Source organism: Camelus ferus, chromosome 25 (assembly GCF_009834535.1).
Source record: "Camelus ferus isolate YT-003-E chromosome 25, BCGSAC_Cfer_1.0, whole genome shotgun sequence".
Taxonomy (NCBI): domain Eukaryota; kingdom Metazoa; phylum Chordata; class Mammalia; order Artiodactyla; family Camelidae; genus Camelus; species Camelus ferus.
In genome coordinates this window covers 6,459,676-6,472,758 of record NC_045720.1, presented here as the reverse complement: position 1 = coordinate 6,472,758, position 13,083 = coordinate 6,459,676, and the positions used below count along the sequence as shown (strand labels likewise).

The 13,083-nt window shown below is 44.1% G+C and overlaps 1 pseudogene; it reads left to right on the top strand.

Moving 5' to 3' along the window:
- The first annotated feature begins 12,479 nt into the window (after positions 1-12,479).
- On the top strand, positions 12,480-12,667 carry LOC102516048 (annotated as a pseudogene).
- The last annotated feature ends 416 nt before the right edge of the window (positions 12,668-13,083 follow it).

Genomic DNA, 13,083 nt, shown 5'->3' with positions numbered 1-13,083 from the left:
TCACTGAAGGAGCATAATCTGGGGTCACTTTCATGAGCCAGCCCTGTCTAAAGATAGCCATCTGCACATTACGAAAAGGACACAGTCAGGCTGTGTCTGACAGCCCCGGGGGGTCAGCAGACACACAGTGGGCGCAGTGGGGAGAGGGGAAGCAGGCTGTTTAGTGCTCTTTATGGTCGTTGCACTTTGAAAGCATCCTTTACAAGCAACTTTTCAGTGGAGAAAATGACATAAATTTGATACGACAAACTAAGTATGGCGTGATCAGAAAAAAAATTGCCCTTCTAGGATCTTTTATGTTTTCTGATGCAGATCTACAATTAATTCTTAGCAAAGAGAAGGACAAAAATGTCATTTCATTGTCAGGACTGATATTGTCGGCCATAGACTATTTGTTAGGGATTAATAGGAAATAGATTCTCATTTTTTGTTTTGGTCTCAGCTGAGAGGGCCTTTTTTTCTGGAGAAATAATATGATAAGCAGAAGCAATTCCTAAAAGGGTTTGAGGAAGCTAGCAGTAAGGGGACTATACCTAGCAAAAGTAATAGTTACAATGACAGAATTAAGGTTTTCTTTTGGCAGCCACCAATATACTAATTGATTTAGGCAAGAATCATCAATAGATGTTTTTTTTTTTTCCCAGTTACTATTGATGCATAACAATTATCCCAAATCTCGGGGCCTTAGACAACCATTTTACTTTCCTCATGTTTCACGCATTGGGAATTCGAGATATGCTTGTCTGGCCATCCTTGTGTGGTCACAGTCAGATGTCAGATGGAGCTGCAGCCATCCCTGGTGTTCAACTGGACTGGTGTATCCAAGGTTAGTCACTTGCATGGTGGCAACTGGTGCGGGCTGTTGGCTGGCAGCTCAACTGGGCTGTCGACCAGAAAGCCTACTCATGGCCTCTGTAGCATGGCAATGTTGGGGTGGCCAGCCTACAGGGTGCCTCGCTTTTCCCAAAACTAACAACCCAAGAGGACAAGGCAGAAGCTGCAGGACTGTTAAAGAGACAGCTTCAAAGTTCACACAACCTCACTTCCCCTATACTCTAGTGGCCAAAGCTAATCCAGCCTCATCAAGTTCAGGAGGGAAGAATGTAGACCCTACTCCCCAATGGGAGGAGTCTCAAAGATTTTCAGGGCCATATTTTATAAATCACCACATATGTTAATATCTTTAGATAGGAGTTTACTGGAGGGAAGGATATTAACACATTCTCAAAGTAGTTCTCAGAGATTATCTATTCATTACAAAAGTAAAATAGGTTATTTGACAGTGGAGAAATCTGATAGACACCACCTTAATCAAGTGATCAAATTTTTAATATCACTACTAATGGGACATATTGCATTGCGTGCCTTCAAATATGACGTGCTGAGGGGACACTTGAATCTAGGCAAGAGAACACAAGACCAACCCTCACTGAGGGACATTCTACAAAACAACTGGCCTGTGCTCTTCAAAAATGTCAGCGCAATTGCAGCAGATGCTGACAGTGCCCCCAACACACACACGCCGTCAACACTCAGCGTTCCAGTACTTGCATTTGGAACTCTGCAGGAGGCAAGCTAGAAGGCCGGAGGAAGCTGACCCCCCTGGAGCAGCCTTCATTCCATAACGGATGGGACAGGGGGTAGAGGTCCTGCTTTCTTGTCTAGAGTGGGATAACTGAGGGTCACTTTCTACACTCCCAGAGCTCTGTGTTGGAATTTGAGCCTCTGTTGTCCACACCGGCTACTTGCTTGATAACACACCTACACTGGCCTCCTTCCCTTCCTTGTACCACTTCCTCACTCCCTAATCATACTTGCTAGAATCTCCTACCAAATATCTACCTGCATTTTGAATACCTGTCTTAGCATCTGCTTCTGGGAGAACCCAGTCTAACATAATCACAAAAGACAAAGCAAGGACAGAGCAACCACACTGGCTTAAAGGCTAGTGAGGAGACACAGAGGAGCAAGAGAGCTGTATGGTCTTGGATTGGAACCAAGGTTGGGGTTGGAAGCTAGGAATGGTATCACTGGGAGAATTAGCAAAACTTGACTATCGGCTGTCGATGAGATAATAGTACTGTATTCACGTCAAGTGTCCTGAATTTTATAATGATGTTGCAGTGGCATACAGCATGTCCGTGGCCTTAGGAAATGAATGCTGAAGTATTTAGGGGAAAGGGGGCATGATACCTACAAGGACAAAATGTCTTAACAGAAGAATATGAGAGATTTAAGGAAATATGACAAAATATTAACAATTGGTGAATATACGTGAATAACACTTGGATGTTAACAGTTCTATTCTTGCAACTTTTCTGTTCTTTTAGAATTATCCGGAAAAAGTACTAGTGATAAAAGACATATACAGTCAATGTAATAGAAATTAGAAAGAAAGGGGTAGGTAAAAAATGAGAGTATCTTAGCATATTTTTTAAATGTGGCTATGAGCTTCCCAGCAGGTAAGAAATTGACGCTGAGGGAAGAGGTGGAACATCCTAAAGACGTCAAATATTTCTCAGATTTTAGATAAATATGAAGATATTGGATTTACGGTGGGTTATTAAGGTGAGTCAGAAAGGAAACTAACACTTCTTTATGAGGCTGCACGATGCATGTACCATCTCCCCGTTAATGGTAACGTCTATGTGATGAGGGCTGGTAGTTTTTGCACTGATGTGGGTGGCTCTTAGTGTCACAGCACTGCCACTGCTTCGACACTGGGAAGGTGCTATTAGTTGTCTCTGCAGGCCCAGAGAGACTAGGTCACTTGCTCAAGATCTCACAGCTAAAAAGTGACAGAGCCACAATTCAAACCCTGGTTTGTCTGTATAAAAACCTTAACTCCTTCCCCTCCCCTCATGAGACATTCCAATTTTTCATTAAGAGCTAGAGATGTTGTGAGTCCGTGTCTAGTCTTTGGAAAGCCTAGCCTTTGGCATCAGGCAGACAGTTCTCCTATCATCAGCACAGTTCTGCACAAACCATGTGGCAGCCCCATATACTTGGGTAAACAGAGAAGGAGGCTGATGGGAAATGCTCTGGTGTGTGTGGCTGGGGTGAATTTATAACCCCTTCCTCCCTTCTTAAGCAGCCGATGTGGCTACTGTGGAGTTCTCCACGATTGCCCAAGTGTCTTGGTGACCACGAAGCTCACCATAGTCAGAACTGCTGCCTAGTAAAGCTAACCTGAAATTCAATTTGCATCATTAGAGGTTCAGTGTATTTTATTATTTTATACAACTCAGAGAAACCCTAGCGATCTCTAACCTCCTAATTTTGACAGATGAGGAAACTGAGGCCCAGGGGAGAAGGATGCCTTGGTTGGAGCAGCAAGCTAATTAGCAGAGGAGGCTAACACAGAGCCATTAGACAATCCGGTGCTGATTCCTCTGGGGAGATTTTCTGGCACTCCTTGGCTCAATTCTTCTGTTTTTTTAAAATCATGTTCTTCTCCTTTTATTGAAATAGAAATGCTCTGACAAGCTTGGAAATGTTAATAGACCATCTGAGAAAGCTGGCATCAAATGCAGCTGAAAATGTAAAAAAGGATGGTCAGTGCTTTTGACATCTTTCTCCTTTCAGGGTTGCTGATGTGTTTCCAAAGAGCAGCCTCAGGAACAGGCTCATATGGGTTTAGTGTGACTACTAACGATGCAAAGACTCACAGCAAGTCAGGCCCTGCTAAAGCAGCAAGAATGGGAGCCAGGAGGCCAAAAAGGCCTTGACAGAATAAATCCCTCTGAATCAAGGGAAAATAGAACCCATAGCCCAAGAGAAACAGAGGACATCTTCAGGCAGAGCCTTACAACATCAGAAGAAACCAGATGTCAGAGGGTTTGGGAGAATAAGAAGATACTGTACCGCAGGGAGCAGGATACACAATTCCCAGAAAGGAAGCACGTCTGAATTTGCATGTGCAGAGAAAGGAGTGGTAAGGGAAAACACTTCTTTCCTACAACTGATCTGGCAGAATTTGATCTAACTGGTCTCTAAAATCATACCCCTCCCCCAAATCTTATTTGCTGAATTATAAAAAGATGTGTTTATATGTGAGTATATACAATGTGAACTGGTATACGTGTTTATGTGTGTGTATCTATGTATACATGCATGTGTGTGATGTGTGTGTAGGTATGTATCACCTCTAGACCCCTGTTCCTACTCCCTACACATTTCTTGCCCCTCGCCCCATAAATTGTAGATCTGAGACTAGACATAAAGCCCTTGCAGTTGGAATCCGGTTTTCTTTCCCTCTCCACTTGGGCTAAGGAGATGAGATGCATATTTATATCAAAAAGAAATCCAAGAAAGTGAGGTTGGGGTAAGTATATTCCCAGGTGTTTCCTTGACCTGTTTTCAGTCAGCAAAATAACTCTGAAATCACCCACTATTTGGCCCAGGTTCATACACCCAGGCATTAAAGCAGCCCTGAAACTTATTTCCAAATCATGGCTGACAAGTACTCCCTAGAGAAAGTGACCAATGCCTAAAGAGTTCAGAATGTGGATGTTTGCCCAACAAATGGGCAAATTCTGGGTCTAAAACCTATCCACAGCCCTTTGAATTGGCCCTAGGGGTGGTGGTGTTTAGAATGTGCAATCAAGCTTGGAGGGATGATACATTTTACGAAGCAATCATCAAATCGACATGCTATCTGACTCCACCAGATATGCCAACATGATTGATGTTTGCCCATCAGTGGAGTCAAGATTTGATCTGCTGGCCCAGCAGTGTAATCAAAGCATTACCCACTCTGAGTCCCAGGACCTGATGAGATACTTAGTAGGGGGCTGTTTTTATTATTGTTATCATTATTACTCTCTCAAGGGGCCTCTGTGACTATTGAATTATAACTGATTTCTCTTGCAGTTTATTGCAATTCACCACTTTGCTCCTCATGTCAAAAACCCAATATAATTTTCAGCCAAAAAAATAAGGTACTGCATTATGATAATGGCATGAGCATTTCATCCATCAACAGGAACTGAATACATTACTTAACACATTTCAGAGGACTCCATGATGAATTTGAAAAGCTGCCCTTTTGGAAAGAATGAACTTAAATCTTTGGATGATCGTCCAGGTTTGGGAAAAGCCTGGCAGTCTGGCCTACCGGAGACGAGGGAGCCTTTTTGGAGAATGAGCAGGACTACCTCACACTCACTGATGGGCCAGGATAGAGGTAGTAAGAATCAGCTGGAAGAAAGTTTACAATCCGGGTAGGGGCTGCTCCAAATCCCACAGTGACTGGCTTTGAAGAGCCATCTGTCTGGAACTGACTGGCTCCAAGTGCTGGTACCCAGAGATAATGAATCCAAGGTCATGGGGTGAAGTTCATGTACATCTGAGCCAATTAGCTTGTGGAGGGTGGTAGAGAACCATGAGTCCACAGCTGCTGGGCCCCCTCCAGCCCCACTGGCTTTGTGTGCATACAGCACTGGTTGCCAAGAATTAAAATGGCAGGAGCTGGTTTGTTCAATTCAGAAAGCTTTGATGGAGCTCCTACTTGGACAAAATTATGCCCTCCCACCTCAGTGGAGTTAGCAAAGGTAGCAAGGCCTGATCCTTGTCTGCAAGAAACTCACAGTCCAATGGCTGAACCAAAGAGGAAGACTAGCAATTCTCATGGAGCGAGAATACAGGAAGCAACAGATGCTGTAAAGACAAAGATGGGAGAGATCGTATCTCAGAGGGGAGGCTTCCAGGACCAGGTGGTATAGTAAAAGGGACCTTAAGGATAATTATTCTTTCACCAAGAGAACCAGGAAGTGAGGTTGGGGTAAGTATATTTCCAGGTGCTTCCTTGAACAATGACCTCAAATCCCTCCACTGTAAGTTTCTCTCTGCTCCTTTCAAGGAAGTCTTCTCTATCTACCCCTACTCGTTTCAGTAACCCCTAAACTTTCTTCTCCCATCGTGGCCTAGAGATGATGTTTTAGTTTGCGTCCCCCCAGAAGCACACTCCAAGGCAGGAGTTGTCAAACTTTTCTTTAAAGGGCCAGACAGTAAATACCTTCCCCTTTTCAGGCCATACCATCTCTGTCACAACTCCTCAACTTACTACACCCTTGTAGCATGAAACAGCCAAAAATGAAATATAAAGGAAGTGACATGGCTGTGTTCTAATAAAACATTATTTACAAAAACAGGCAACAGACTTGATTTGGCCCACAAATTATAATTTGATGAGCCTTGCTTTAAGCAACGGACTCCAAAGCAAGCCATTTATTATTAGTGCAAAGAACACAGGAAAGAAAGGACCTGATACAGGGAAAGAAAAGTGGCCAGTAAGGATTGTGTTTTCAAGACAGTTTGTAAAGTGAGCTATTAGAGATTAACCCCATGGATAAGCTATGGGAAATGGCAGGAAAAAAAAAATCTAAAAATTATCTCAGCCAACATTCGAGAGAGCTAAGGTATTTATACCCCTAAATGCATTAATCATAGTTTAAGGGCTTTCTTTGGGAGGACATAATTCCCAGGAAATTCCTGTCCCCCACATTCTTAGGACAACTGGGTTTTTCCACCACAGAGTAAATATATAGATGTTGTCCACTGGACATCAGGCTGTCTGCATGGAATAAAGACCCAAGGGAGAGGGAGTGAGCACAGATGGGATGTGTGACAGCCCATTCCTTGCAGCACTCAGACTCAGCCAAGCCTCACATTAAGTTGACTCAATCTTAAAACTAATTTTTCAGAAGAATAACTAAACTGTCTTAAAAGAAGAGAGTTGGTGGGATGTTGGACCAGCAACAGTCTCCACTACTCCAGCTGAACCCAAGTCCACAGTTGGTATTCACCATCTCCCTCCTCCACCATCCATTCCTGATGTCTCTCACCCTCAGCCAGCACTTTTGCTGATCTAGGTTACCTGCCAAATGGGTTAACTTCACCTTAATATTTCTTTAATCACCACCATGTACTTTGAGAACAAAATCTTCTATAAAATAAAATGGTGACACCACAAACAAATCTCTTGGCGCGTAACAGGGGCTCAAAATTGCCAATTCCCTACCTTCAAATTGTACTCACATGTGAAATAAATGCGATGTGCTTATTCCACAACAAAATAGAGCTCTGTTTTATTCTGAAACCCTTTTTCTGCCTGATTTCACATGCTAGCACATTCTTGCCAAATCCAGCTGTTGGCTCATCACAAAGAGTTCATTAGTGTTGCTTCTCCTGGCGCTTCCCTAGCAGATACCATAGCATGCCCGCTGAATAAAGCAGCAGCATCGGCGGCTGATGGAGACTAAAGCCAAAGAGACGATCCTGAGTCCAGAGGCAATTTCCTCCCTGTTATAGAATCTGGCCTTTTCATCAGCTGCCCTACAGAGCTCAACTCCACAGAAGAGAAATGTTCTTGCCCTGGCATTATTGACTTATCGGAACCTCAAGGCTCTTCCAAACAGCATATTTTCAGGCTCATTTCATTTCCTGCCTTTGCTTCAGCAGTCTGGGAAGAAAACCAGGAGAATGTTCCCCATCCTTTGTCCCAGAGAGTTTGGAGAGGCCATGCCAGTCAAATTGAAGTCAGTCTGCTTGGAAGATCTGTGATGGACGGAATACCATAGGGTCCATTGGTGCCAAATGGGTCCATGCACAGCTGAAGGTGGAATCAGCTTTGTCTAGCTCCTCACTCTGGATGAGGGGAAGGAGAACATCCAGAGTCAGTGTGGCCAAAATGAGAGTCTGCAGGAGAGCAAGGGGGCTCTTCTCCCACTCCTCTCCTTAGCCCAACAAAAGAGCTGACGGGGAGGTTCACAACCAAGTATCAGCAGCAGATGGGGGTCTCACTCTGACAGGAGTTCCAAAGTTCAAGACCATCTGACAACTCATTCGATAAGAAGTCAGCACAGTACGGAGTCCTGGGTTGCCTGCTTGGCGCTCTCACCTGCCAGCTGTGAAGCCTGGATAACTTGCATGCCTCGCGGCCTCAGTCTCCTTGTCTGTAGGAAGGATCAGGAATACAAGCCCTAACTATTTCACCAAGATTCTTGGCAAAGATGCAAAACTAAGATCATAGGTATCAAATTCTTTCATAAACTGTGAAACAAACACATTGTTTTGTTTAACTGCAACCCATTAGATGAGTTTAGGTGTGTTTTTAGGGAAAGACTCTACAGTCAGAAATCTTGAGTTTGAATTTCTAGCTCCATTTCCAATTAGTCAAAAGACATCAGTCTAGCCTCAGCGGTCCCACTCCTCGGCGTGTATCTGGAGGGAACTCTAATTTGAAAAAATACATGCAACACAATGTTCACAGCAGCACTATTTACAACAGACAAGACATGGAAAACAGCCTAAATGTCCATCAACAGATGACTGGACAAAGAAGATGTTGTATATTCATACAGTGGAATACTATTCAGCCATAAAAACTGACAACATAATGCCATTTGCAGCAACATGGATGTCCCTGGAGAATATCATTCTAAGTGAAGTAATCCAGAAAGAGAAAGCAAAATACCATATAAGATCACTTATATGTAGAATCTTAAAAAAAAAAAAGACATGAACTTATTTACAAAAAAAGAAACAGACTCACAGACATCGGAGGGGAAGAGGGTAGGAAGGGATAAATTGGGAGTTCAAGATTTGCAGATACTAATTACTATATACAAAATAGACAAACAAGTTTATACTATATAGTACAGGGAACTATATTCAATACCTTATAGTAACCTATAATGAAAATGAATATATGTATGTGTATGTATGACTGAAACTTTATGCTATACACCAGAAATTGGCGCAACATTGTAAACTGGCTATACTTCAGTTTAAAACAACAGAGTTCCCTGGGAATGGGAAACTGCAGAGGGGAAGCTACTGGTCTATCTAGAAACACAGTACTGAGCCCCAAGCCTCGAATTCTGAAGAGTCTGGTATCACCTTGAGTTTCTTCCGCATTCACAGAAGAACAAAGAAACGGGAGCAACAGGAGTCTCTGAGCATCTCCTCAGGAGCCACCAGGCTTTGCTTTTTTATGTTGCCTATGGCACATCCGCAGTTTCTCTTTGCAATAGATAAACATCTCATCACCTTTGGGGTTAGGGGCAAGGGGTGCAGTTCTCAACTCAGAGGCCGCTAATGACTTCAGTGAGGAAGAAAAAGAATGTCTATCTCAGCAGAGCCCACAGGAAGTCTCAGAGGTGGGAAGAACAGCAGAGGGCCAGTAGCTGGAGCCGTAGAGGAACAGAATGCAGGCAGAAGTGCGTGCAGCACAGCAACACGACGTGTCCACAGTCTTCCGTCCTCAGTGCCCTGCCCACAGCCTCTACCTGCATCACCCTAAACCCTTCCGCGTCAGCCCCCACGTCACACCTCTGCATAAAAAACTCTCAATGCCTTTCTGTTGGCCTTAGAACAAGTAAAATCCCATCAGTGGCTTACAAGGACCTTCCTAAGCTGGCCTTGGCCAACCACCTCACTCTCTTCTCTTGCCTCATTCGATCCCTCCCACCTCCATGCTAAGCTGGCGGGACCTCCCCAACAGGGCAGATGCAGCCCCCATTCCCGTATCCAAGCTTTTGCCTCTGCCTAAAACGCTCTTCCCTCTCACCTTCCATTTCACAAATCACATCTGCTCAGGATTTGGCTCAAACATCTTCACTCCCCAGACCCAGTGCCCCACACGTGCGCACATCTCCCTGAGTCTGATGTCAGATTCCTCTTCCAGGTCCCTAGCAGCCTGCACCAGCCCCTTTCAGAACAGGCCCCTTGCTGTCTTATAATCACTGATGCAACTAAACTGAGCAACTACAGGACGAGGACCGACTCATGGCACACGCAGGCCTGCCGCACAGTGTACACTAATCAGAGCCTGCAAATTATCCTAATCTACTGCATTGTTAAAATCAAACGAGATGGCGATGTGCAATGCTTGGTAACCTGAGAATAACCATGTAGCTGAACGTTCCACTTCTCCTGGCTAACAAAATGAAGAGAATTTTGCCCAAAGCTTATCTGAAAGGCGTTACTGACAAAAGAAATGTCAAACAGTTTTAAAATGCTATTTCTTACCAGCACTTAATCAGCAGTTTTGTTTTTTTAAAATAATGGAAAGTTGGGATTTTTCAAATCTGTATGTACTGTGTGAATTTGTTTTAATTTTTTATCCCTGCCTTCTTCCAAAAAAGATTTGGAGGCAACTTTTTAAGGCATTAACATTATTTCCCACCACCCCAACTTTGCCAAAGGAGTCAAAACATCACATTGCCTGAATTTTGGAATGTTCAGAAATAATTTTGGGCGTTTTGCTGGCAGGGGCCCACGGTGCTGAGAGATCTCAGAGGCCACGGCAGGTAATTCCAGGGTTTATACTCGGCCAAGGCTGTAGAGAGATTTGAAAACGGTCAAACCTGAGCTGTTGGATCCCTCTCGGAAAGTCAAGGGTCAGACCAGCTTAGACAGCTGGAAGATTATTACTTTTCTCAGAATTTACTATGTTGACGAAAAATTAATCAGTTGATCAAAGAAAGAAATGGAAAATTTCATTTGAGCCAAATTTGAGGATTATAATTGGGGAAGAGCATCTCAGGAAGCCCTGAGAACTGTTTCGTCGGTTCAAAATCAAGGCACAGTTTATAAGCTTTTTGAGGCAGAGGGCTGTACATCGAAAGACTTGTTATTGAGTTTTACATAATCCAAATCTAAGGGTCATCTTGGTGGGTATTGTGACCCCTTATAAGCCCAAGAAGGAATGTTAGCTTTTAAGGAGTGGTCTTGTTGATGCTGGGAGAATGTTGCCCAGGTTGAACAGGTATTTCTGCCGACGGGGGAGGTTTGGTGGATGTGAAATGCAGATACACAACGCACAGGGAGGGGAGAGGAGGTCAAAAGGCAGAGAAGAATTTTCTGTCTTTAAATGTTTTCTTCTGCTGCCACAAAATATGAATTTTATTTCACAACTACGTACCCTGTATGAAATGCCCTGCATGTGTGTTCGTGTTTAAATCAGCAGAAGGAAGTCCAACTGGTTCCCAAGTGTGCATTTAAAGAAGCTGTCTTTCAGTGAGATCCATGGACTAGCTTGCCGCAGCCTCAGGGTAGGAACCACACCCAGGACCCTCTGCCCCACATCTGAGGCCCTCAACCCCTGTGCTAAACACACTCCCCACTCTGTTTCATCTCACCTCTGACATCTGCCCTGAGATGTGAGCTGCAACAGGCGAGGCAGCCTGCTCAGGTAGGACTGAAAGTCAAAGCTGCCCGCAGGTGCAGGAGAAAAGGGGAGCAGCCATCACAAAGCACGTGGTAGAGAAGGAAAGAACAGGCTTGGAGTACAGAGAAACTCAGGTTCAAATCCCAGCCTCTCCACTTCGGAGCACCAAGACTGTGGGCAAGAACAGTGCCTGGGCCTTTATTTCCTCAGCTGTGTAAGTGCAATAAAACAAAACAACTTTAATCCTTCTTGTAGGTCTATAAGGATTGGTTAAGTCTGTGCATTTTCAGCACATTCAGAGCAGGGGGCCCTTGAAATATGTGGGCTCTCTTGGTTAGAGCAGCTTACTCAGCCCAGGCTATTGACATTTAAAACTGGCTCATCTTTATAAGCAGCTGGCCTGTGCATTGGAGAATCTTAAGCAGTATCTCTGGCCTCTGCCCATGGAGATGATGGTAGCAACACCCCAGCTGTGACAACCACAAACATTCCAGATGTTGCCAAAAGTCCCCTGGAGGAGGCAGAGTTGCCCCTGGCAGAACACTGCTGAGTTAGATCGGAGTCAGAGGAAAGGCAGTGGCCTTTGCAGCCAAAGTTACAGACTTCAGAAGATGAAGGCCCCTGCCAGTAAGTCTCACTTGTCATTACTGCCCCTGGCAAAGCTACTGCTGGACGCTTGGGAGGGCTTCTGGCAGTGTATCAGGTTGGCTGAGCCACAGCCCCACTGATTCAATCAAACTCGAATCCCAGTGTTGGCGCGAAGGTATTGCACAGATGTCATTAAAACCCCTAAACGGCTGACTTGAAGTAAGAGTTTGTGCTGGATAAACTGGGTCGGGGGAGGGGAAGGGGCTGGGTGACTGAATCAGTTGGAAGGAAGGCCTGAGATTTCTCCAGGTGAGAAAAGAAATTCTGCCTGTGGGTGAGCGCAGCAGCCACTGCTAGTGGGTCCAGCCGGAACATAACCTTCCCATTCTAACTCCCTGCCCTGCAGAGTTTGGACTTGCTCAGCTAGCCAATTGTATAAGCCAATTCTTTGTAAAAAAACTTCTAGATAGATAGGTAGATACACGTCTATGTGATATATGCACATATAACATATATGCATATATATTACATATACAGAATATATGCATATACATACTATATATTTATAAATGTATGTTTATATAGATATGTGTGTGTGTATGTATGTATGGGTGCATTTGTCCTGCTTCCAAGACCAGCCCAGGGCACAGCGCTGAGCCCTCAAACAAGCTGTTGCTTTTCCAAGTCACTCTCTTCCAGGCTTGGTCCAGTGGTCAGCATGGCCCGTGGAAATAACGTGAACTTGCCCACCAGAAAAACGTGAAGGAACCCCAGGAAATCAGTACGGGAAACAGAAAAGAGGACAGCTTGCCTACTTCTCAGAGAAAGCAGAAGGACTCTGAGGCCATGCAACAAAAGCGGAAGGCAGCCAATGAGAAGAAGTCTATGCAGACAAGAGAAAAATGATGTCTCTGGAAAACCTGGGTGCTACTGCTACCTAGGTGGATCATAAGCTCTACGATCAAGATTTTGTAGAGTGAACAGTCGGTACATATCTAATTTCCTTAAAAAACTATTTTAAACTTTGTCTTTCAGCCTGACTTAGTGGAATGTTTCAGAACCATTCTTCAAAGAATAAGACACTAACCATGAATGTGAGAAAAGAAAAGAAAAGAAAAATGCCTGTGGGCACACTGTCTAGGATGTACAGTTCTTATACTGTGCATTAAACTCTGCTTCTCCAGTTGACCACTGAACAATACAATGCTAGCAAATCATATAAAACTTTTGAGGTTGAAACCCCTTCCCACTGAATAAGGGGCAGCTTTGCAGGACCCCAGTGCACTCACATTCAAATGTCATTCCCAAAGGAATCCTGACAT